This window comes from Podarcis liolepis (genome assembly GCF_965112155.1).
Source record: "Podarcis liolepis genome assembly, chromosome: 16".
Taxonomy (NCBI): domain Eukaryota; kingdom Metazoa; phylum Chordata; class Lepidosauria; order Squamata; family Lacertidae; genus Podarcis; species Podarcis liolepis.
In genome coordinates, this window is record NC_139567.1 from 19,612,330 (window position 1) to 19,637,722 (window position 25,393).

Below are 25,393 nucleotides of genomic sequence, written 5' to 3' on the forward strand. Positions count from 1 at the left end.
ATTTCCCATGCTAACAAATCAGCATGTGTTCATGGGTTTTCCCAGTTTAATTTGGTTGTGATGCTCTCCCACAAATACTTTTAAAATTAATTATTCCGAGATTTATATCCCGTCAAGCACAGCTCCCTCAAGTCCTCAGCGTGGTTAACGCTGTGTAAAAAGAATTTTTGGAACGGAATGGAACGCCACGTCAGTGCCAGTTTCAAGTCATGGGCCACATGGCATTGTGGTCGGTCCTGTACAATGCGGGTGGAGAGACTTCAAGCTTCTAGAAGTACTGCTTACTGGCTGTTGGAGGGGAGTGGCAGTTGCAGTCCAGTGTGGCTGTGATGCTGCCACGCAGACTTCCCGCTTCAGTGCAGGCCTGAGAAGGACATCACTTCCTCCTCCACCACCAGCGCTTGTGGCTGTGGCTCTCCCACAATTGCAGCCAATCAGGAGTGAGCTGGTAGGGCATGGCTCTGGGAGTGGACCAGAAGAGAAAACATCTTCCCTGCGGTTCCCTTCCTGGGTATTTAAGCCAGCCACACCCTGCACTTGGCTCCAGTTGGAGCTTGATTCCAAGGGATGAGGACGTCCCTGAAGAGACCTCCAAAACAGCCAAAGAATCAAGTGGCTGTAGCAGCCGTGCCATCTAGGGTCTCTGAAGTGGCCAAAGTAGTCTCCTTTGAGGGCAGCAGCAGTGCAAGGGCCATCTAAAGAGGGCAAAGAGAGGCAGCCTGAACTCACAATCTACTAGGTTTGCTTTTATTAGAATCCCAAGACCTGCCAGCCCAGAGTCCTTCCGCTGACCCCAACTGCTATCCTCCTCAGTCTAACCCCAAAATATGTGAAGCTGGCTGTGAAGCCAGTAATACAGTAGAACCTCATGTGATGGATATTGCTGGAGGAATCTAACCATTTGGGGTTTCAGGTTGCAGAAAACCTGCAGCAAGGGCTTGAAGGGTTGTTACTCAGGGGTAAAGGAGATGCTCTGCGTGAAGAAGGTCTGAGGTATGATCACGACCACCATCTCTAGGTAGGGCTAGGAAGGACCCCTGTCTGAAACCCTAGAGAGCTCCTGTGGTCAGTGTGGACACAATCTTGAGCTAGGTGGACCAATGGTCTCATTGATGAGGGCTCATCAGTGAGATCATTGGCCCATCTAGAAAGCACTGGTCCAAGAGATTTTCACAGGTCCGAGTGGTTTTCTGTTTGCCCTGCAAACAACCTGCTCTTTACCACTGAATTAGAGCAGATGTCAATCTGCGGGGAAACCCATTTGGGTTTTCTCAGAGAAATCAGTCAGACAAATGGAAGTGTGGGTGATCCCTCAGTATAAGGAACCTTCCTATCTTCAAAGAATCTGTCTGTAACCAAAGATCACTAGCAATCACCCAGAACCTGCAATGAGGTTCAGTAGGGATGTTCTGCAATGGCCCTAAGCTATGTATTCACTGGGCTCTTTCAAGAGATGTAAAAAATGATTCTTCTCATGACGTGTGCATAACGCTCCATTAGCCAACTGCCATTTGATGTAATTTAGTGTGGCGTTTATCCTATTGACATAAGTTATTTCCCATACAATCCAGAGAATTGAGCTGAGCAGGGAGCCTTGCACTCTTGACAATGGGGAGATGGATAGTTATTACCTGAATGGTTATCAACATGAATTGTATAACAAATAGCGTGCCGGGCCTGATCTGTGTTTTGGCTGAGAAGCTGTGTGTTTATTTCTCAGAGTTATTTTATAATGGGACACTCGTGGGAGGTGGAAGGGCCATTGCACAATCCAGATGAATGCACGTTGTTAAGGAGAATGCAGCAGATATAAAAGCAAAGGGGGGGGGGAATTGTATTCCTTTTCAGCGCTGGCTTAACAACCACCAGCTCATCAGTTTGGGACTAGGGGTGTGAGAAGGTAGTGATTTCTTTCTTGCCCCATGTTTGTCACATGCAGCACTGTTTCTGTTCCACTGCAGTTCAGCTTCCAGCAAAAACATATGCCATTTGCCTCACTGTCTGCTGTGGTGCAATAACGTAATTAATTGTGTTATTATTACATTAACCCAAAGCATTCATTTCAATGCAAAAGAAATGCACTGCCAATCAGGAAGGAGGAAAATGTCATCAATTACATATCAGTTGTGGACTGAAATCAACAACAGCAGCAAATACTGATTGTATGTGCTTTGCTGGTTTATTGACAATGTGGGATGAATAAACTTTGGTTGGCATCCATCTGTCTAAGCAAGCACTGGCAATTTGCACTCCATTTCTATCAGAATTCTCCAACATCAGTTTCTGGGACCCTCTCTTGGTACCTGGGCATTAGAAGCATCAACCTCAGATGGCTGCCATTCGTTACCCCAGGCCATGTGAAATATATGCAAATTCACATCCAATCACAAGGATTATAGGAGCCTTCCCCAACCTGCTGCCCTCTAGGTGTGTTGATATACAACTCCCCTGTGCCTGCCTGGATTGCTGAGAGTTGCAGTCCAAAACATCTGGAGAGTACCAGGCTAAAGAAGGTTGAATTAGGGCACACACACCACCTTGCCCCATGATAGAGGGGGCCCAGGGCCACATGATGTCAGTGTGCTATGTGTGCACGCATGACATTGTATGCACCCACACGCCTGGCGGCAACTACCAGAGAAGTGGGGGGGGGGAGCAGCCCTGGCAGGAGCTCGTCCTACACTTGAGTAGGACCCTGGCAGAGACACATGCCCGACTGGCATATTCCCTCCCTCCTGGTCAATCGTTCGGGAGCTTCAAAAGCTTTCTTCTGCCCGAACATCACAGCGCTCAATACCAACAGACATCGGCACACTTAGGGATCCGCAGAGTGTTCGCAGCTTGCGTGACAGACCTCAGCAACTCAGCATTTTTGTTAATCAACTTCTTTTACATATAAATTACACACAGAGCACTGCGACATGGCTCCCTCTCTCTCTCAAGCATCAGACAGCAAAGTGAAAAAACAAAGGACAATAATCCCACTTCACGGAACACAGTAACACAAACATCCTGTCTCCGTCACTTCCCACTTTGTGGAGTCAAAACATACACCGTCATGTGAAAGACAACATTCCCATGACTGCAATCATGGAGCAGGAATTCTAACAAACCCTCTGAATTAGAATTTTGTGGCCTCCATGGCCCCCCATATTTGGCACCCTTGAATTTAACACTTGCCTGGTCTGATTCAAGATTTGTTTCAAAAACATCGTAGAAAACAATTTTGGATTTTGTTCAGAGTTTTGGTGAACAGGGCCAGGAGGATGACCTGATACTGCTGCAGAACCAACCCTCCCTGTGTGCTTGCACTGTAATGCTTGCTTGAACTGAGCAGTTATAATAAACAGGTTCTTGCAAACAAAAGACTTGAATGGGTCTCTCCTGCAAAGCAAAGGGCACCTTGGTTTACTGGGCAAAGAGTACTCTACATGCTCAAAGATGCAACTGACTACCATACACGGTTATTGCTATTGCCTGAGAGGGGAATGTTGTTGCCATAGCAACCTGCCTCCCTGTGAGTGGCCAAGAACATAGGGAGGGGGGAGAGGGGAAAGGGAGAGACAAGCAGCCTCACAAGATAGTTAGCTGCAAGATGGAGGCACTCAAGAACCACCTACTTGGGGGCTCTCAGTTTGCTGACTGGTTAGGTAGAGAGGAAGCTGCCTTATGCAGAGTCAGACTAGGTTTCAGACAGCAGTCTGTCCCATTTCTACCTGGAGATGGCAAGGATTGAACCTGGACCTTTACTCTTCACCTGAGCTACAGTGATATATGCCATGCTTTTAAGGAGTACCATAAGCAGAGGACTAGAGAGGGGTTCCTGCCCTTATTCAGCTTACAATCGGGGTGGAGAACCTGTGGCCCTCTAGGTGTTGATAGGCTACACACCATTTGCCCAGTTGGGGCAGGTGGTAGATAGTTTCTGGTAACATCTGGAGGGTCTCCAGTTCCCCTCCTCCTTGATCCAATTTCTGAGAGGGGAGAAGGAGGCAAACCAAGAGAAGAGAGCAAAGTGGTGCCCACATGTTACATTTAATGAGTATACAATCTGTGTACACAAGCAAGCTGAGCTGTGCGCTTGTACACATGTAATGTCCATTGAGTGTACGGTCTGTGTACTGTGAACTGTGTTAGAGATTTGTGGAGTCAGTTTGGATGATGCCTGCAGGCCCCTTCCAATCCTGTGATCCTATAGCTATGAAAGTAAAATGTTTAAGAGGAAACTTGCTAAACCAGCCAAAACAGTTCCTTTCTTAAGGTAATCACCCTGGCTGGCCAGTTAACTACTGCCATTTGCATGTCCAAAGAGGTTGCTCTGTTGCTCTGGGGACAAATGGGTGGGCCTTTTCCCACCATGTCATTCCAGGATGGAGAGAAAGAGAGGCTTGTCTTGCTCTGTGCTGGACTCAGAACTGTGGCTTGAGGATCTCCCTGGGAACCTAATGGGCAGACAAGATAGGTTGGGGGCTGTTAGTGCTGTGAGCCCTTCCATCCTATGCTCAGGTTATAAAGGTAAAAAGGGTAAAGGGACCCCTGACCATTAGGTCCAGTCGTGGCCGACTCTGGGGTTGCGGCGCTCATCTCGCTTTATTGGCCGAGGGAGCTGGCGTACAGCTTCCGGGTCATGTGGCCAGCATGACTAAGCCGCTTCTGGCGAACCAGAGCAGCGTGTGGAAACACCGTTTACCTTCCCACCGGAGTGGTACCTATTTATCTACTTGCACTTTGACGTGCTTTCGAACTGCTAGGTTGGCAGGAGCAGGGACCGAGCAACAGGAGCTCACCCTGTTATGGGGATTCGAATTGCCAACCTTCTGATCGGCAAGTCCTAGGCTCTGTGGTTGTATACAGATTGTATACAGGTGTAAATAAACCATATATCCTAAAGACACCACAGTAGCCATTGGTCTTCATTCAAAAGAAACTAAGCACTGGAGCCTCTCACAGACTGGGGTGTGTGAAAGAATGCAATAGCTGAGCTGTACAAATCGATCTTTTGCACAAATACCTGTACATGTGTAGAGACAGTTGGCATCTGTGTTCGTTGTAATGTGTGAACGAGCCTGGAGAAAGTAATGGGTTATAGATTGCACAGATATTGAGGGTGGGGGGTAAAGAGAAGAGAATCAAACACTGTTTCCTTGAGCTGACTTTGGCTCCCTACAGCCAAGTCTCAGAAGCCCCCGGACTCAATCAATAGATGCTTGTTCCAGCGACACTGAAGAGCCTTGTCTTCAGTAGTTTTCTTCCTCAAGTGGATGTTTCCTTGCACGCAGGAGGATTTCAGGGACGTTTCACTTGTAATAAAAATAATCTCAACAGCCTTTTAATTGGTTCTTGTGACACTTTGCTTGTAATCAATGTTCTCCTCCGGTCTGGCCTGTAATTTGGTTCTTGAGAAAGCAAAACAAGAAAATGGGAGTCACGTGCGCCTTCAATTAGGTGGGGACGCAGGGCTGTCTGCTCTTCTGGGTACCGGTGAATCCACAACCTCTGGGAAATGCTTGGCAAATGGCCTTTAACAAATACATGAACTGGGGGAGGGTAAAACTGAGGGGAAATGGAAAATGAGAGCCTGTAATTTCAGCTGAATAATGGCAGGAGATTGAATCATAAACACTAATAAAATGACATCATGGCTGGACATGGCCCAGCAAAAGACTCTCTGTATTCCAGCTGCAGATTGATGGGCATAAACAAATTAGTCCCTAAATCATTGCAGTGGGAAGTTGTTTGCATTTATATGTTTAGATTTCTAGTCTGCCCCCCTTGAGTTAGATGTCATTAAAACACCAAATTCAATGCAACCAACAGTGGTACCTCGGGTTACATACGCAATGGTTGTTATCAAGAGAAATATATAACAATACTATTATATGCAGGAGCCTTAGAAGATATGTGGTAAAACTGTGAAGCTTCCATCAACCCGCCTTGGACATCAGAGGAGGCAACCACACCAGATGTTTACAAGGCTGCACTTCCACTCCAGCAATGTAGTCTCTATGGTTGGCAGCTATGACTACTGAAGGGCCACGACCCCTTAAGCCAGGCTTCCTCAACCTTGGCCCTCCAAGATGTTTTGAGACTACAATTCCCATCATCCCTGACCACTGGTACTGCTAGCTAGGAGTCATGGAAATTGTAGGCCAAAAACATCTGGAGGCCCGAGGCTGAGGAAACCTGCCTTAAGCCACTCCTGCCACCAGCATCACTGTAGTTAGATGCATTGAGTGGTACCAGCTGGCAGAGCTTGAGGAGTGCAGCTGCAGCAGCTAGTGCCCCTCTCCTCCCCACAAGTCCTGCTGCACCACTGTGAGAAGCTAGGCTGCCTCCTCCTCCTCCCCTCGCCCTTTCCTGCCCCCTATCCCCACTTGCAGAATTCAGGACTCTGCATGACATAGTGAGAAGCTGTGACTCTTAAGAGTTTTTGTGATGGTCTGTCAAGGAGCTGTCAAGGAGCCTGGTCAACCACAGAGCAGGCACACACACGGCAGGCATGGAATACAATTAGCTCCTCATTAGCAGAAAACTACAAAACAGCAGAGTCCTCTGCTAAGGTAATCCAGCTAAGATGTTGCTGAAACTGGTCAGTAGCTCCACCCCACTAGACTTTCACTCTGGATCCTTCCCAAGCAGGTGAAGGCTGCGTCGGGGGGGGGGGCAAGCTCCATCTCTGAGGTGGGCTGGCCCATGGTTCAGCATTGTGCAGGACTCTCCTTGATCAGGGTATCAGACGAGAACTGCTGTGTAGCTGTCAGGGACTGGGCAGAGGAGGAATGGAGGAGACCGCCTCCCCAGCCTGACCCTTCCAGAGAAGAAGGAGACCGTTCAGAATTACAAGAGGGGTTTAAGGGGGGTCACAGCTCAGAGGCAGATGAGGGGCAAAGCTGGGAAATAATGGGAAAGGAGGAGGAAGAAGAAGACATACCAGGGGAGAAACAGCTGACAGACTCAGTGTCTTTAGAAAGCATTCCAGACCTCTCTTCTCCCAGAACCCGGCAGGCATTGAAAGTAGGAGAGCAGAGAGCTCAAAGGCAAAAAGCCCTTTCCAGCACCCATAGTGATGATGCATGAGGAAGTGGGAGAGATGGAGGGGGTGGAGATTCACTCAGAGCAATGCCATTACTCCAAGAGGCTACATTTCTAGCCTCTCTCTGTGAATATTGAATAAAAAGCATTGGTAAGAACTTTCCTTGTCTTATCCATTCCTGGCAACCTACCGCGGGGGTTTGGATCCTCTGACACCGGACAGTAGCAGAGCCAACCTCTGACTCCTCTCTGAGTCTGCGCTAGCACTGTGACTGTCAGCTTCTAACCCTGTCCTGGAAGACCTTCGTTCTCCTGATCGCTCAAACCACCTGCTTCTAGCACCTCCCAGTTCATCCCTTCTGCAGGCTGCTCTTCAGGGTCCCACCACCAGGATCTGGGATCTAAACACGTCGTCTTCTGTGCCCTCCCTGGGGAGCTCTTGGGTGGGCAGCTCCCACCAATCTTCCTCATACAGCCAGTCCCTGGCACAGTCACAGCATTTTCACGGCAATTGGAGACTGCTACCAATTGGAGACTGCTACCAATGGGACGCGGGTGGCGCTGTGGGTTAAACCACAGAGACTAGGACTTACCAATCAGAAGGTCAGCGGTTCGAATCCCTGTGATGGGGTGAGCTCCCGTTGTTCAGTCCCAGCTCCTGACCACCTAGCAGTTTGAAAGCATGTCAAAGTGCAAGTAGATAAATAGGTACCACTCTGGCAGGAAGGTAAACAGCGTTTCCGTGTGCTGCTCTGGTTCGCCAGAAGCGGCTTAGTCATGCTGGCCACATGACCTGGAAGCTGTACGCCGGCTCCCTCAGCCAATAAAGCGAGATGAGCGCCAGAACCCCAGAGTCGGTCACGACTGGACCTAATGGTCAGGGGTCCCTTTACCTTTACCTTACCAATGGCTACTGACCAATGGCTACCGCTGCCTCCATGGTGGGAGGTAGGAACGATTCTTAATTCCGGTTGCTGGAAACCACAGGAGGCGAGAGTGCTCTTGCGCCAAGCTCCAGGATGCTGGATTAAATGGGCTATTGGCCTGATCCAGCAGGCTTGTCTTATTTGTTTTGTTCTTAAATTAGGACAGTGCTCTGCCAGCATGTTGACTCTGCGCAAAAGATGATTTGCATTGCTCTCCATAAATTCACCTTCCAGAGGAACTTCAAAATGTGGTGCCATGTTTTATAATAACAATCTAGAATGCTGCAGTGCCCAAAAAAATTCTGAGGCATTGCTGCAAAACACTGCCATTTTTTATCAATAAGCTAGTAAATTAACATTTCCCGACCAGGAAGTAAGGCAATGGAGTGCTGCCACCTGGTGGTAGACGTGGGGGTAGCTTCCCCTGGGCAGAACTGTATCGTGCTTAAGGAATGTATTGGTGAAAAATGTAATCCTGGGTGTAGATTCTGAATGCTAACTGGGACTGAAGCAATTATTCAGGACAGCTAAATTTAACCAAATGGCTTGCAAGGATAAAATGTTTGGGAAACTATTAATTTAGATAAATGAGACTGATATACATGGGGTTAAATCAATATGACAAATACATGCTGAATATTTTAGCCAAACGATGGGTACTTATAGTATTTCATTAGTAAATAACAACGTGTTTAGTCGGTTAAATTACGGTCCTTAGTCACAAAGACTTTTAAAAATCTGAGTTTCAAAGAAATTTAGAAACTGTGTTTCCTTTATTGATTAATTCCTGTTGAAATTAGCCCAAATTGAATTTCTTCAATTTTATTCTAATTAGATTACTTTGAATGTGCTAAATGTAAATGTGTGTAATTTAACAAATTGTGCTTTAATTTTTATTTTAATTAACCATTTTAATTTAATCAACACATTTATCATTTTTAATGAATTTATGGCTTTAATTTGATTTAGTATGTAAATTAAAATTGCCATTCAGATTTATTAAGGTCATGCCAAAAAGAAGCCCTCATTAGGTCATGTGTAACAGAGCACGTAGCAACCTCCCGGGAGTGCAAAGCAATGTTCATCTGGCTTGTAAGTGCCGGTAACTCTCTGTATTTCATACAGGGAAACAGTTTGTAGGACCAGTATCCCATATCTAGTGTTAACCAAAGACTCCTCAGTAAGCTTTGCCATCATGAGATAAGGAGGCAGGTCTATGGATCAGTAACCTGTCTAAGGAATAGGAAGCAGAAATGAATGCACAGTTCTGAAAAGGAAGGGATATAGAAAATGGAGTCCCCCAAAGAGCAATATTGGAGGTCTGAGCTTTTTCATGAATAATGCAGAGTTAGGGACGAAAAGCGAGGTAGCCGAGTTTGCTGTTGATACAAAATTGTTCAGGGTACTTTAAACAAAAAGAGGTTGTAAAGAATATCTTCAAACTGAGTGAATAGAGAGTAAAATGGAAGTGGTTCACATCTGTCTTGGGAGTCAATGGAGAAGAACCACCTTTGGGTGTGAAGTCAAGACTGTTGGAAGGTTGGCTGTAGAGACGGATATAGGAGAGACATGTTTTGTTGCAGCTGGGGCAGATGAAGGTGTCCGGTTGTGCAGCCGAAATTACTGAGAGCCTGGAGCAACTCCCCCAAGAAGAAAGGTTTCAACTTTGGGGGCTTTTTAATTTAATTTAGGGAAAAAAGGTGAGGAATAAAGGGTCACAACAGAGGCGTATAAAATTATCCATGGAGTGAAGAAAGTGGATAGAGTCCCCCCCCCCAATAAGTCTACCCAATAAGGGTGTTAAGTGCTGAGTTGAATAGGATCCAAAATGCAGCAGTCTGATAGGTCCTAGAACAATAGGATTCAGAATGCAGCAGTCTCATTGGTCCACAGGAGCCACCCAATCAAGCTCCAGGTGGAAGTGAATCCACAACCTGATTGGCCTACAGGAGAATCCCGGAATTAGCCAATCACGTGGGGCCCATTGTGTAAATAATGTATATAAAGCAGACATTCTGGGGGAACTTCCATTCCTCCTCACCACTATGAGCTGAATAAAGAGCATGAAATCCACTCTTGACTCTGAGTATATTTCAAAAGGCCATTCAGTGAAGCTGAACATTGGGAAATTCAGGACAGAATCAGAGGCACTACACCCTTATCACCACCATGAGTCATTGTGATAACAGGATGTTGGATTAAATGGATCTTTGGTCCAATCCAGCCAGCCTATTCTTAAGTACTGAACAGCTATTCCCTCTCTCCAGGGAACACTGGAAATTGTAGTTTGTTAAGATTGCTGGGAACTCTTAACAAACTTCAGTTCTCGGGATTCTCCCTGGCTGTTAAAGCGGAATGATAGAGCTTTAAATGGTGAGTGTGGATGTGACCTTAGGCCACATTCACTCTCTTTAAGGCACTACAATACTACTTTACTTCCTGCCCACCTAGCAGTTCGAAAGCACACCAGTGCAAGTAGATAAATAGGTACCGCTCTGGCAGGAAGGTAAACGGCATTTCCGTGCACTGCTCTGGTTCGCCAGAAGCAGCTTAGTCATGCTGGCCACATGACCCAGAAGCTGTACGCTGGCTTCCTCGGCCAATAAAGCGAGATGAGCGCCTCAACCCCAGAGTCGGTCACGACTGGACCTAATGGTCAGGGGTCCCTTTACCTTTACCTAATACTACTTTAAGCAGTCATGGCTTCCCCCAGATAATTCTGGGAGCTGCAAAGAGTGCTGAGAGTTGTGCGGAGGCCCCTATTCCCCTCGCAGAACTCCAATTTTCAGAGAGGCTTAACAATCAATCCTTCACAGGGAACTCTGGGAATTAAAGCTTCCAGTGACCAGGATACTTTGAGGGAAGCCATGACTGTGGATGTGACCTTAAGTCACTTCACCAAACTACAGTTCCCAGGATTATCTGAGGCAGCTCCAAGCTTCGAAAACCTTCTTCCTTCTTGTAAACACAAACAGTGGGCTGTTGTACTCATGTTTTGCTTGTGTGTTTTCCAGAGGCGTCTAGTTCGCTCCTGTGAGAAAGAGGAGACTGAATGAGATGGGCCTTTGGCCTGATCCAGCCACAGGGCTTTTCTGATATCCTCACTTTTCTTGCAGCCTCTGTGATTAGCGATTTGGCTTCCTTCCTGGCACTAATTGCTTTTACAACTCCTCTTGTTCTGCCTCGGCAAAGAGGTGAGCGGTACTCCAGGCCTCCGTGTCCTTTGTTCCACCGCTGATACTGTTCCTTCTCCTATCTGAAAGTGCTGCAGCTTAAATTCTTTCTCTGTTGCCGCTTTGATGTTGCAGGTTTTCTATGGCGTCTTTGCTGCTGAGATAATACAGTTCCATCTGCTTCCTTTTCAACACCAATTTCGTCTCGACTCTCTTTTTTTTGTTCGGATACAATAGCCTCATCTCAGTAGACCTTATTGTCCCATAATTGCACTCCTATCTCTATGGCAGACGGGACTCGTTTGGATGCGATCACCTTTTTCTTCCCCGTTCCATCTAAATAATAAAATTTATCCATTCATTCCTCACTCTCTTTGCTCACCTGCCTGTGATGGATCTGGCATCCACATGAATAAAAAAAGCCCTTTACATAACAGCATGGTGGAAACTATGCCTCCTCTTCTTGGGGATTCGCATGGCAGGAACATAACTAGTCACTTCCTCTCCTGGAGATAATCAATCTTGACATGAAAGCTTCAGGGAGTTCACATCACTGCATGACTAAGAGACTGAGTGATGTCTCCCAGTCTGAATCTCACCTTCTGCCATGAACTCACCAGACGACATTAGGCTAGCTGGAATTCTTCTCTGCCTCAGCTTTTCCATCTGTAATATGGGGATAATATACCGTATTTACTCAAATCTAATGCACCATCAAATCTAATGTGCACCTCAGTTTTCAGAACCTTGAAACCAAAAAAAGTACGGTATTTGCTGGCGAATGTAAATGTGCCATCAAATCTAATGCGCACCTTAATTTTCGCAATGTAATTTGGCCAAAAAAGGTGAGCATTAGATTTGAGGAAATACGGTAATAACACTCACTGATGGGCTATTGGTACAGGGTCACAGGGGAAATAATGCATATGAGGTGTGATGAGCTGTTAAGAGTGCTATACAAATGCTTTTGCTGCTGTTTGGTATTCGCACAGCAGAAAACTAGTTGCATTGGTGCAAGGATTTTCCCTTGCACAATGCAGCTTCCCTCCTCTTCTCCTCTCATAAATCTGTTTTAGGGATTCCCCCAGTCCTCTGGAGACATGTGGGATGTGGGAGCAGAGGAGGAAAAGTGTACATTTATGGGCTAACATAATGAGCTCACTGGATACTGAAGCTGAGGGAAATCAAAATGAATAGATTCACCCATCCCTGACCTCAGGTGCGCACACAGCTGACCTTTGAAGTCTCCCAAATTTAAGCCCAGCCCTGCTAGGCCAGACTTGCTTCCATCTTGCCTCGATCTGCCTGCCGCATCACGGAAAGCAAACGAAAGCCCAAGGGAATCCTCAGAGGCCTGGACTTTTCTACTGGCAAGATTTGTGCAACAGTTAAAGGGCCATTCCCTCCCCCCCTCTCGCTCTCTCTATGACTCCCTGCTTCACCTTTCTTATTCTTTTTTTTGTCCCCTGCAATAAGCCAGTTCCCAGCAATTGCTGTAATAACAACACTTTTTTGCCGAGGGAATTGGGCTGCGACAGAGTCCCTATCATTTGAGAAAGGGCTGTGATTATCCCTCCATCGGCGGCCTGCGAGGACCACACTTTATCACACAACTAGCAGCCGCAAGTATGTCTGGGTCAGTGGGGGAGCAGGACGCAGCACCATCTGCCTTTGGGGCACTGGTTTCCATTTCTTTTCCTCTCCAAACAAATCGTTCTCCCGGTGGCAGCTGGTAGCCCCTGGACCTTATGGAGCAACCTGGGAACAATAAGGTCACATGGAAGGAGCCAAGTTGTTTTGGGATTTCTTCTGGTCCTCCTTTCTTCCAAAGGTGTGGACACTGAAGCATGGCATTGCCTAACCTGTTGCAATTTGTGGTGTCATGATGATGATGATGATGATGATGATAATAATAATAATAATAATAATAATAATAATAATAATAATAATAATAATTTATTATTTATACCCTGCCCATCTGGCTGGGTTTCCCCAGCCACTCTAGGCAGCTTCCAACAGAACACTAAAATACAATAACCTATTAAACATTAAAAGCTTCCCTAAACAGGGCTGCCTTCAGATGTCTACTAAAAGTTTGGTAGTTATTTTTCTGTTTGACATCTGGTGGGAGGGCATTCCACAGGGTGGGTGCCACTACTGAGAAGGCCCTCTGCCTGGTTCCCTGTAACTTGGCTTCTCATGGTGAGGGAACTGCCAGAAGGCTCTCAGCACAGTGTCCGGGCAGAACGATGGAGGTGGAGACGCTCCTTCAGGTATACTGGATCGAGGCGTTTAGGGCTTTAAAGGTCAGCACCAACACTTTGAATTGTGCTCGGAATGTACTGGGAGCCAATGTAGGTCTTTCAAGACCAGTGTTATGTGGTCTTGGCGGCCGCTCCCAGTCACCAGTCTAGCTGCCACATTCTGGATTAGTTGTAGTTTCCGGGTCACCTTCAAAGGTAGCCCCACATGGAGCGCATTGCAGTAGTCCAAGCGAGAGATAACCAGGGTTCCCTGCCCCACACCTAAATTTTCAGCCCTTTCCAGAATGTGGAGGAATATTAAATGGTGCAGAGGACCAAGCTTTGGCGCCAGCAGGGGCGTAGCGTGGGGAGGCCCAGGGAAGCCGTGGCCCTGGGCACAGATTTTTTGAAAAGGCATGAGGGGGCACAACTAGGTGTGCTCCCCGGCTCCCTGACTCACCAAGCTGTGCCCGGGCCAAGCCTTCAGGGCTGGGACAGTGGTTGCACCTCCTTCCCCTCATGGCCAGTGAAGGGATGCCCCTGCCCCTGGGGTGGCCAAGAGGCAGGGGGTGGGCGCTGTGCCCATAAAGGAGAGGCAAGAAGCTCTGGAAGCCACCTCCTCCTTTGCAAATGGGATGCCCCTTTGAGCCTCTTCCTCCCTTAACTGGCTGCCAGCTCAGACTGCCACGGCTCGGTCAGCTGGGAGGGCTGAGGTTGGGGCGGCCACCCACTGTGCCACTCTGTGACATGCCCCGGGCACCGAGAACCCATGCTACACAACTGGACACCGGATCACTAGATAGACTAGGTCCCATTCTATTCTTGTGACATGTTTGTGTGTGTGTGTGTGTGTGTGTGTGAGTGAGTGAGTGTGTGTGTGTGTCTGTGTAACACATTATAGTCACAAGAGTAGAGTGGGAGAGGGAGAGGGAGAGGGAGAGGGAGAGGGAGAGAGAGAGAGAGAGAGAGAGAGAGAGAGAGAGAGAGAGAGAGAGAGAGCTCTATGGATGTAGCAGCCGCTTTTCAGTGCTCATTCCATTTTAACCCATTTGCATTACTCCACCGGCTTCCAAACTTCCAATTGCCTTTGGGCCAGATTCCTCCATCGCCACCAGGTGTTCCTTTCTTCTCTCTCCTCTTTCGTGTCCCCTGGGTTGTCACTCCCTGGAACTCAATTAGGCTTGTCAGGTTACCTTTGAGCTGATTTAAATTCAGCTTCACGAACCGAGCGCAGTGGAGAAGAGGGAAAACATGAAGAAGATGAGCCCACCCTCCTACTCCCACCCAACCACCGATGGTGCCTCCAGCCATGGAGAATGAGGTGGGCTGAGCAAATGAAAGGCCAACGAGAGAGAGAGAGAGAGAGAGAGAGAGAGAGAGAGAGAGAGAGAGAGAGAGAGAGAATACTGAGGAAGCTTTGTGACAGAGGTGGCATGAGGAGGATTCCAGGTGAGCTGGCGCAGCTGGCAACAGATGTGGGTGCGCATTGCCTTCGGCTGGCAGCTCCCCCTCCACACAGAAGCCCGTCAGAAAAACACCTTCATAAATATTGTAACAGAAGAGGGGGGAGCTGAGCATGGAACAGGTGAGATGTAGCTAACTGTGCAGAAATCTGGTCTCTCTTAACACACTTGCAAGCCTCGATAGGAAACAGAACTAATTCGGTTAAATAGAAGCTGGTCCGTGAGGGCAAAAAAAGCTCTTCCCCACCAACTTCAGCCCATCTGCTTCCCTTCTTGCTCACAACCAGCTTTGAGGGTGGCACTGCCAGGCAGCTTCTTCCTCCTTAAAACTCATCCATACTGTGGTTTAATGTTGATTCTAAGTGTGTCTTGCACCTCCCTTAATTCCATATGCTGTTCTCCTCCAAATCACTGTCTTCCCACACTTTCCCCTTCCTTCCTGGATTTTCTCATGCTGCTCTCCTTACCCCTACTAGGGGGAAAGCCAGACCGAGGGAAATGAAATCCTGGGAAGGCAGCGATTTGGAAGAGAATGCCATATGGACAATGGAACATTCATGGAGGTACGCGAAGCACTTAGTATCCACTTTAAACAACAGTATGGATGAGCCCCGCATCTCCACATCACCCTTGTGCAACCCAAGCAGGGAGGAGGATGGGGACAAAACTAGGATTAGTTGGCCCTGCCTGTCATTGGCTCAGTCTCTTGTCTACCATCAGCTCTGGCTCCACCTACTGTTGGGCTCCCTTTCTTTCACCCCACCGGTCCCAGTGGGCAACAAGCAGCACAGATTCAGTTCTTGTTATGTTTTTGTTCCAGCAGATTCCAGATCAGAATAGCATCCCATGGCATAACATCATGCCTGTGTGGAAGGCTGGGTTGCCTAGTGAGTAAAATCTTGAATCATGGAGACCATAGAACATACTTTGTCTCCTTCCATGGGCAGCAAAGTCAGTGGAAGTTTTTCAGGCAAGGAGAAGGATGATGTGTTGTTGCTATAAGAATACAGTGGTACCTCGGGTTACAGACGCTTCAGGTTACAGACGCTTCAAGTTACAGACTCCGCTAACCCAGAAATAGTACCTCGGGTTAAGAACTTTGCTTCAGGATGAGAACAGAAATCGTGCGGCAGCAGCGGGAGGCCCCATTAGCTAAAGTGGTACCTCAGGTTAAGAACAGTTTCAGGTTAAGAACAGACCTCCAGAATGAATTAAGATCTTAACCTGAGGTACCACTGTATAAGGAGAGTCTGCAGGATAAGGTCCGTGGCCCATCTAATCCAGCATCCTGTTCTCACAGTGGCCACCCAGAGGCTTGTGGGAAACTCTCAGGCAGGACATTAGCACAAGACCACTTTCCCCTCCTGTGGTCTCCAGCAACTTGTATTCAGAGCATTACTGATGGTCCTTTTCGGGTGGGGTGGGGGAAAACAGCAACAGCCAATGCTTCTCCCAGTCTACTCTCTCCCTTCCCTGCCCCCTACTTCCCCTTTGGCGACCTGGCTGCTCAACATGGGAGAGAATCACATATCCTTTTATGTTTATGTTTATTTTTTTACGCCCGGGCCAGCGGAAATCAATAGCGTTGTGGCAGTCTCCTCTACAGAGCGGCGTCTTTCCATGGGATTTTCACAAAAGACCTTTCTAGTTACATGTCAGAAAGGCGAGTTATTTATTCTAATTTCCTCTCAGCCTGCCTGAGCAGCAGAAGCATCTGCCTGCCTCCCTGGCTCTCTGCCCCCTCTGGGAAATTCATAGCGATGAGGTATTTGCGCCCTGGAATCGATGGTGCGAAATGAATTATTGGCAGCTTTCTCGAATCGGAGCCGCTGCTTTTTCTCTGTAGCTGTGGCTGCCTCAGCCCTGCTGAAGCTGGGAGCTGTCATCACCAGAACCTGCGGTGACCCAGCCTACTGCAGAAACACTCCCAGGGTGCTGTGTTTCAGTGCAGCTGTGATACTGGTTTCCTTGATCTAGACTGACACAAGCAGGATTCTGGCTGGAGCAGAAACGCTATGGCTCAGAACATCCATTCCACCCACTCTCTCTTTGTAGTTCTCCGGTGTGTGTTTTATTATCTTATCCACCATGAGCCATTGGAAGTGAGTGAAGTCAGAGCTCAGGTATAACACTATTAGCCAGTGGTGTGCAGTGAAATTTGTAGTAGGGCCACAGAGGCACCAGCTTGTGAGGGCGATTGTGGGGCCCAACATCACATGTGTGACATTGTGACATCCTGAAATCACACATGTGAACATCGTGCCTCCCTAAGCTGGGCAGAAGATTCACGGGCTTTGGGAAGGAAGCACAAGGCTTTAATACTTGAATTCTCTAATTTACCAGGAACATTTAGGGAACTAGCCTAGTCCCCTAGTCTATTGACCGCACACCGCCGCTAAAAGCACACCTGTCATATACTGTATTTTTCGCTCTATAAGACGCACCAGACCACATGACGCACCTAGTTTTTGGAGGAGGAAAACAAGAAAAAAAATATTCTGAATCTCAGAAGCCAGAACAGCAAGAGGAATCGCTGCGCAGTGAAAGCAGCAATCCCTCTTGCTGTTCTGGCTTCTGGGATAGCTGCGCAGCCTGCATTCGCTCCATAAGACGCACACACATTTCCCCTTACTTTTTAGGAGGGAAAAGGTGAGTCTTATAGAGCAAAAAATAGGGTAAATGCAGAGTCACAACTTGCATTTTTTTCTTTTATAAAAGCAAAATTTATACAGTAGTACCTCGGGTTAAGTACTTAATTCGTTCCGGAGGTCTGTTCTTAACATGAAACTGTTCTTAACCTGAAGCACCACTTTAGCTAATGGAGCCTCCTGCTGCTGCCGCACCACTGGAGCACAATTTCTGTTCTCATCCTGAAGCAAAGTTCTTAACCCGAGGTAATATTTCTGGATTAGCGGAGTCTGTAACCTGAAGCGTATGTGTCAGGGGTTTAGGAGCAGAAGCACGGGCAAGGGAGGAAACAGAGAGCGAAGGGGAGGAGGCAGAAGAAAAGATGAGTGACGACGACGACCCGAGATCTCCTAGTCTTTCCAGTGAATCAGAGGATTCACAGAAAGGAGCACCAGTGGCGAGGGCAAGGGGGGAGTCTAGGGGGGCACCCCAGGAAGACAGAGCCAGAGAGGACTCAGGGGGGAGCAGCTGGAAATCGGGACCAGCGTCACTGCCAGGAAGCAGGGAAGAGGAAGGGAGCCAGGGGGGAAGCGCTGGCAGCTCACCACAGGAGGGAGGACATGAGTCAGGAGTGGCCACACCTCCACAGGAGGGAGGACATGAGTCGGGGATGACCACACCTCCATCGGGGAGCGAAGAAACGGTTGAGAGGAAAGTGGAAGGTTGGGCGCGCGCGCCAAGTTCAAATGCAGAGGAAGGCGGCGCAGTAAGCAGCCCCGAAAGAGAGCCAGGTCCTAAAGCCCGGCGCAAGGAGGCAGGAGGGTCTGGGTCAGCGTCAGAAGAATCCCGGAAGGAAGAAGCCCCGGGGGGTAGAGGGACCCAGAGGAGGACAGTCAGGAGGAAAAGGTGGAGCAAGGCTAGGATATTAAGTGGGTGCACACAGGGCGGAGACTCAGACGGAGCTTCGCCGACCTAGCTACTAGGCGTAGAGTTGCGCGCAGCAGAGTGAGAATGGAAACTGTAATTCAATAAAGACTTTTACTTAATGACCGCTGGCTAGCGTGATCCTCTGTGAGCTAGGATCTTCAAGCAGCTCTGACAGTAAGCTCCGTCTCCACTTGTGGGCATCTACAGCCTCGAGGAGGGGAGAGACACAGGTGCCTACTAGCAAGCTCACGAACGGCAGACGACATGACGGCTGAGCAGCAGATAGAGGAACTCAGAAACGCGGTGGCACAACTGAACGCCGAGGCTCTAGCATCCAGGAAGAGGGAGGAGGAAGCAGCCGCAGCCTGCAGGGATCTCCAGGTCAGGTTAGACGTGCTGACAAAGCAGACACCCCGGCAGGAGGGCATTGGGTTGGCGAGACGGACAGGCGGGCTGGTCTCTCACTTCGATGGGAACCTGCAACAGTATCCCAACTTTAGAGCCGACGTACTGTGCGCACTGCAACTGCTGCATAAAGACTTTAGAGATGAACAAGAGAGAGTGGGGTTCATCATGTCCCATCTGCATGGGGATGCGAGAGCATGGCTACGCAATTTATGGAGAGATAAGGATCCGGCGCTACAGAATGCAGATGCCTTTATTAAAGCAATGGATGGGTGTTTTTTATCAAGTATTGACGTGGATCTTGCACGGAAGGAGGTGCATGGGCTGAGACAAGGGAGGGCCAGCGTCAGGCAGTACCATGCCCGCTTTTTCGCCTTGGTCAGTGCCCTGGAATGGGACAGAGATTCGGCTCCTGTAAGAGACCTCTTTTGGGAGGGGCTGCATAACTCGATTAAAGATGAGATCGCCAGGGGGGAGAGACCCCGAACCACCCAGGAGGTCGTTCAGAGGGCGCTGGCAGTGGGGGTGAGGCTGGAAGGACGTCCGTGGAACAGGGACGAAGGGCGTGGAGGGCGCGAACCAGCCGGGGGCCCCTCCTTCTTTCCCAGGGAAGCAGCGCGGGCGCAATCCACGCCTCCGCCAGGAGGAGGAGCCGAACCTATGGAGGTGGGAGGTGCAAGGGCTCAGTCAGCAACCAGAGCCCTAGCACCAGCAGCAGTGAAAGCGAAGCCTCCTAGAGGGACCAGGAAGTGTTACGTCTGTGAGGAGCCAGGGCATATGGCGAAAGAGTGTCCCCAGAGGCCCCACGAGCTCACTGCAGCCTCAGCAATGGTGACTGCAGCAACACAGCAAGGAGGACCACAGCAGGGAAACGAGGCTGTCTGGCTGGAGGAAGAGGCACTGGGGCCCAGCCAGACGTGTTAGTGACGCAGTCCCCAGCGATTTTACAGCCCGTGAACCCTCTCCCGCCCAAACCAGTAGTGAGGCTCACAGCGTCTCTCCAACTGCCCAATGGAATCACCATGGACGTGCCAATCACCATTGACTCAGGCAGCAATGCGGACTTTATAGGGCAGGACTTTGTCGACAGGCACGCTGTGCAGTTGCTGCCGGCCACACTGCCCCTGCAGGTTGTCACGGTGGATGGCAGGGAGCTGCTCGGGGGGCAAGTGGTGAAGCAGACGCCACCAATGGTGATGCGACTTGGGAATCACAGAGAAATCATCAGCTTCAACGTCACTCGACTATCTGACACGCCCATTGTATTGGGCATGAGTTGGCTGGACAAGCACAGCCCAGCGATGGCTTGGTACCAGAGGCAGCTGACCTTCGGCTCTTCCTTTTGTGCTGAACACTGCATCGTGCCCAGGCAGGAAGGAGAGGAAGAGGAGTCACAGCTGCTGCTAGGCACGCTGCAAGCGATTCCACACAAGTACGCTGAATTTTTGGAAGTTTTCTGCGAGAAGGAGGCAGACAGGCTACCCCCTCACAGACCATATGACTGCAAAATTGACCTGCTGCCGGGGGCGGCGCTGCCGAAAGGGAAACTGTATTCCATGTCAGAGGACGAACTGCAGGAACTCAAAGAGTTCATTGACCATAACTTGCAACGCGGCTTCATCCGGGAGTCCAGGGCAGTGGGGGGCAGTCCCGTATTCTTTGTTAAGAAGCGGGACACGCCCCAGAAAAGACTGGTAGTGGATTACAGGATTTTGAACAGTCTGACTAGGCCATCGGACTTCCCCATGCCCCGTATTGACGACCTCCTCGCAAAGGTACGGAAGGGCAGAGTGTTCACCAAGTTGGACCTGCGGGGGGCGTACAACCTCATTCGCATGCGGGAAGGAGATGAGTGGAAGACAGCCATGTTCACGCCACTGGGGACCTACGAATATAGAGTTATGCCTTTTGGATTGCAAAATGGCTCCCACGTTTTTCAAGCGTTTATGCATCACGTGTTGGCGGGACTTCTCTACAAGACGTGCGTCTGTTTCTTAGATGACATCCTGATCTTTTCGGAGTCGCAGCAGGAGCATGACGGACACGTCAAGGAAGTGCTGAGCAGGCTAAAGCAACATAGGCTCTACGCCAAGCTGGAGAAGTGCCAATTTGACGTGCCGGAGGTGGATTTTCTGGGCTACAAGCTGTCTGACAAGGGGCTCGCCATGGACAGCGCCAAGGTTCGAGCGGTGTTGGATTGGAAGAGTCCGCGCAACCGGAAGGAGGTCCAACGGTTTGTCGGCTTTGCGAACTTCTATCGCAAGTTTATCAAGGGCTTCGCGATGCAGACAGCGGCCATCACTGACACGCTTAGCTCCAAGAAGAAGAAGTTCGTTTGGACAGCGCAGGCGGAGCAGTCCTTTCAGGCACTCAAGCGTCTCTTCGCGTCGGAAGAGCAGCTGCTTCATGTCAACCCCAGCAAGCCGATGAGGGTGGAGACAGACGCCTCGGACAGAGCCGTGGGGGCGGTCCTGTTGCAGAAAGACCCGCAGGGGGTGTGGCGACCGGGAGCGTTTTACTCCAGGAAGCTCAGCAAGTCCGAACAGAACTACACCATCTGGGACAGGGAGTTGCTGGCCATTCACGCAGCGTTCAAGGCGTGGAGGCACTTTCTGATCGGCGCCAAGCACACGGTGCAGGTTTGCACGGACCACAAGAATCTAGAGCACTGGCGCACGGCACAGTTCCTGAACCAGAGGCAGATACGTTGGGCTGAGTTCTTTGCAAACTTCGACTTCCAAATAGAGTATGTCCCGGGGGACACCAACATCATGGCAGACGCTCTCTCCCGTAAGCCACAGTATCTGGAGGACGCAACACCAGCGGCCGCCATGCACATCTTCGCACCAGCAGTGTGGGCGTGCGCCGCGGCGACCGTGGACCTAGAGGCGGTGCGACGTGCGTTGCAGGAGGACTCCTTCGCACAAGCAAAGATGGCAGAGGTGCAAAGGGGCAAGGCAGCGGCCGACGGTTTCCGGCTACGAGATGGATTGCTCATCCGAAAAGGGGCCATCTACGTGCCGGGAGACGAACTTCGAGCCAAGGTGCTGCAGCAGCTGCACGACGCGCCCACGGCCGGGCACTTTGGCAAGGAGAAGACGGTGGAATTAGTAGCCAGGGATTTCTGGTGGCCTGGAATGAGAGGGGAGGTCGCAGACTACGTGGCGAGGTGCGACACCTGCCAGAGGGCCAAACCAGTGCACAAACCGCCGGCCGGACTGTTGGAACCGCTGCAAACTCCGGTTGAACCTTGGGAAAGGGTGGCGCTGGACTTTGTCACGGATCTGCCCAGCTCAAGGGGCAAGACGGCAGTGCTGGTGGTGGTGGACCTGTTTTCCAAGATGGCGCATTTCATTCCGTGTGCGAGGGTGGCCACGGCGGAGCAAACCGCCAAACTGTTCATAGACCACGTGTTCAAGGTTCATGGTCTGCCACGGTCTATTCTGTCCGACCGGGGGCGGCAGTTCATCTCGAATTTCTGGCAGAAGCTGATGGGCTTCCTGAACGTCAAGATCAACCTGGCGTCGGCGAGACACCCGCAGACCAACGGGCAAGCGGAGCGGGTCAATGCCATCATGCAGCAGTACCTGAGATGTTATGCAAATCAACAGCCTGCGACGTGGGTGGATTACCTACCGCTTGCCGAGTTCGCCTACAACAACACGAAGCACGTGTCCACGGGGGTCACGCCGTTCTTCGCCAACAACGGGAGGCACCCCAGAACCTTCCCGGGACTGGAAAGAATGGGGGAGGGGGAGCCGCAGACAGCAGATGCGTTCGCGTCGGAGCTACAGGAGGTCCACGATCAGCTGAGGCGCCACCTGGAGCTGGCCAAGCACGCATACAAGGTACAAGCGGACAAGCACAGAAGGGTTGGAGAAGAGCTCCACGTGGGAGACTGGGTTTGGTTAGCAGCCCACGCAGTGCCGGCCAGGTCGTTGGCCAAGAAGAAACTAGGGCATAAGCAACTGGGGCCCTACCAAGTCGAAGAGCAGGTCAACCCGGTAGCTTTCAGACTGGCACTTCCGGAGGGTTCCAGAATGCATCCGGTATTCCACAGATCGGTGCTCACTCCCTACAAGGCACCGCACAGGTTCCAGGAACCCGGAACAGCGCCGAGTCCGGTCAGAGACAGAACAGGGCACGCGGAAGTGGCACAGAAGGAGCGCATCAACGAAGTCACTGAGATTTTGGACTCCAGATGGGGGGAAGAGGGGGTAGAATACTTTCTCGCCAAGGAGGGCACCCCGGCCAGTGCGAACAGCTGGGTGCCGGGCTACGCCTTGGACGAACCTCTCCTCAAAGACGAGTTTCATGCCCTCTTTCCCCATAGACCTATGCCAGCAGAATATTTTGACGACTGGCTTTTCACGCCCACACTTTCGGCCAGCACTTTCCGGGGGTTCGACTCGGACGAGGACCCGACACAAGACGTCCGTTCCCCGGAGGGGTCACCCTCGGGATCTGCATCAGAACCCTCGTATTGGTGGGACGATAGGCCAGAGGAGCAGTGGCGCAGACGGTGGCTGGAAGGCCCAGGACGAGCAACACCGACAGGAGGAAGTGAGGGAGAGACGGACATGGACGTTTTCGGGGACGACCCTGGTTTCGAGCACGGCGGCACAGAGATGGAAGCGGAGGTGACTGTCGTCGACGAGAGCGGGGAGGAAGACCCGGGAGACTTCAGATGGAGGCCTGCCACGGGAAGCGACCGATACCCGACGTTCGTCCCTTTGCAACAGCAGCCCCCAGCTCCAGCACCGGAAGGAGGGGAGGGGGGAATGGGGGGCTTCGAGGGGGGGATGGATGTCAGGGGTTTAGGAGCAGAAGCACGGGCAAGGGAGGAAACAGAGAGCGAAGGGGAGGAGGCAGAAGAAAAGATGAGTGACGACGACGACCCGAGATCTCCTAGTCTTTCCAGTGAATCAGAGGATTCACAGAAAGGAGCACCAGTGGCGAGGGCAAGGGGGGAGTCTAGGGGGGCACCCCAGGAAGACAGAGCCAGAGAGGACTCAGGGGGGAGCAGCTGGAAATCGGGACCAGCGTCACTGCCAGGAAGCAGGGAAGAGGAAGGGAGCCAGGGGGGAAGCGCTGGCAGCTCACCACAGGAGGGAGGACATGAGTCAGGAGTGGCCACACCTCCACAGGAGGGAGGACATGAGTCGGGGATGACCACACCTCCATCGGGGAGCGAAGAAACGGTTGAGAGGAAAGTGGAAGGTTGGGCGCGCGCGCCAAGTTCAAATGCAGAGGAAGGCGGCGCAGTAAGCAGCCCCGAAAGAGAGCCAGGTCCTAAAGCCCGGCGCAAGGAGGCAGGAGGGTCTGGGTCAGCGTCAGAAGAATCCCGGAAGGAAGAAGCCCCGGGGGGTAGAGGGACCCAGAGGAGGACAGTCAGGAGGAAAAGGTGGAGCAAGGCTAGGATATTAAGTGGGTGCACACAGGGCGGAGACTCAGACGGAGCTTCGCCGACCTAGCTACTAGGCGTAGAGTTGCGCGCAGCAGAGTGAGAATGGAAACTGTAATTCAATAAAGACTTTTACTTAATGACCGCTGGCTAGCGTGATCCTCTGTGAGCTAGGATCTTCAAGCAGCTCTGACAGTATGTAACCTGAAGCGTATGTAACCCGAGGTACCACTGTATACCAATGAATTGTAACAGAAGTTTAAAGCAGCTTATTAATTTACATGTCTTGCTGGACATTGTTCCTGTTCTTGTGGTCCAGGAAGTCCAGTCCCCATTTTTAGCAGGAAAAAAACAAATTCATGCACAGTGTGCCTTAATCTTCACAAAGCAGTTATTAACAGCTTCATGACTGAGTGGGAACTTCAACCCAGTCACAATCCAACATTCAACGAGCGTGCGCAGGTGATTGGAGAGGAGGTTAGGTTGATGACAAGTACAGTCATACCTTGGAAGTCAAATGGAATCTGTTCTGGAAGTCCATTCAACTTCCAAAACGTTCGGAAACCAAAGCGCAGCTTCTGACTGGCTGAGGGGATGCTCCTGCAGCCAATCGGAAGCCACGGAAGCCCCGTCGGACGTTTAGCTTCCAAAAATACAGTAGTTCACAAACCAGAACAGTCACTTCCAGGTTTGCAGCATTTGGGAGCCAAACCATTCGAGAACTAAGCTGTTTGAAAACCAAGGTACAACTGTACTACCAATAGCCATTTGCCAGAGCCAACTTTCCCCTGACAAGCTGGAAACCTACGTAATGTTTCCCAGAGCTCAGTTTCAGACAGAACATAGAAAGCTGCCCTATACTGAGTCAGACTGCTGGCTCCTGTAGTTCAGTATCATCTACACCGACTGGCAGCAGTCAAAGGTGGATTTAGGGCAGCGCAACTAGTTCCTCTGCCCTGGGCACTGGGCCAAGGGAGCACCGAAGGGCGCCACAGCTATGATGTAGTGCACATGCAGAACAGAAGGCAAGTGGCAGGGGGCACCGTATGTTGACCTTGCACAGGGCACCACTGAAATTTGGAAGACCAAAGTCTGCCCCCCCTGCAGCAGCAATTTGGAGCTTGAGACAGGCAGCCTTTCCCAGCCCTGCCTGCAGATTCCAGATATTGAATCTGGACCGTCTGCCTTGGTC

At 50.3% G+C, this 25,393-nt stretch overlaps 1 long non-coding RNA gene across 3 annotated transcripts; it reads right to left on the reverse strand.

Moving 5' to 3' along the window:
• Positions 1 to 3,842: 3,842 nt before the first annotated feature.
• On the reverse strand, positions 3,843 to 14,780 carry LOC310696094. 3 transcript variants are annotated; one of them, XR_014520414.1, is made up of 3 exons: positions 14,460 to 14,780; positions 11,731 to 11,797; positions 3,843 to 4,442 (listed from the first exon to the last, which is right to left on the reverse strand). It is a non-coding gene; the product is annotated as an uncharacterized lncRNA (long non-coding RNA). The 3 variants fall into 3 exon arrangements; XR_014520415.1 differs by having other exon boundaries at positions 11,514 to 11,797; XR_014520416.1 differs by lacking the exon at positions 3,843 to 4,442 and adding an exon at positions 8,986 to 9,191 and having other exon boundaries at positions 11,514 to 11,797.
• Positions 14,781 to 25,393: the final 10,613 nt, after the last annotated feature.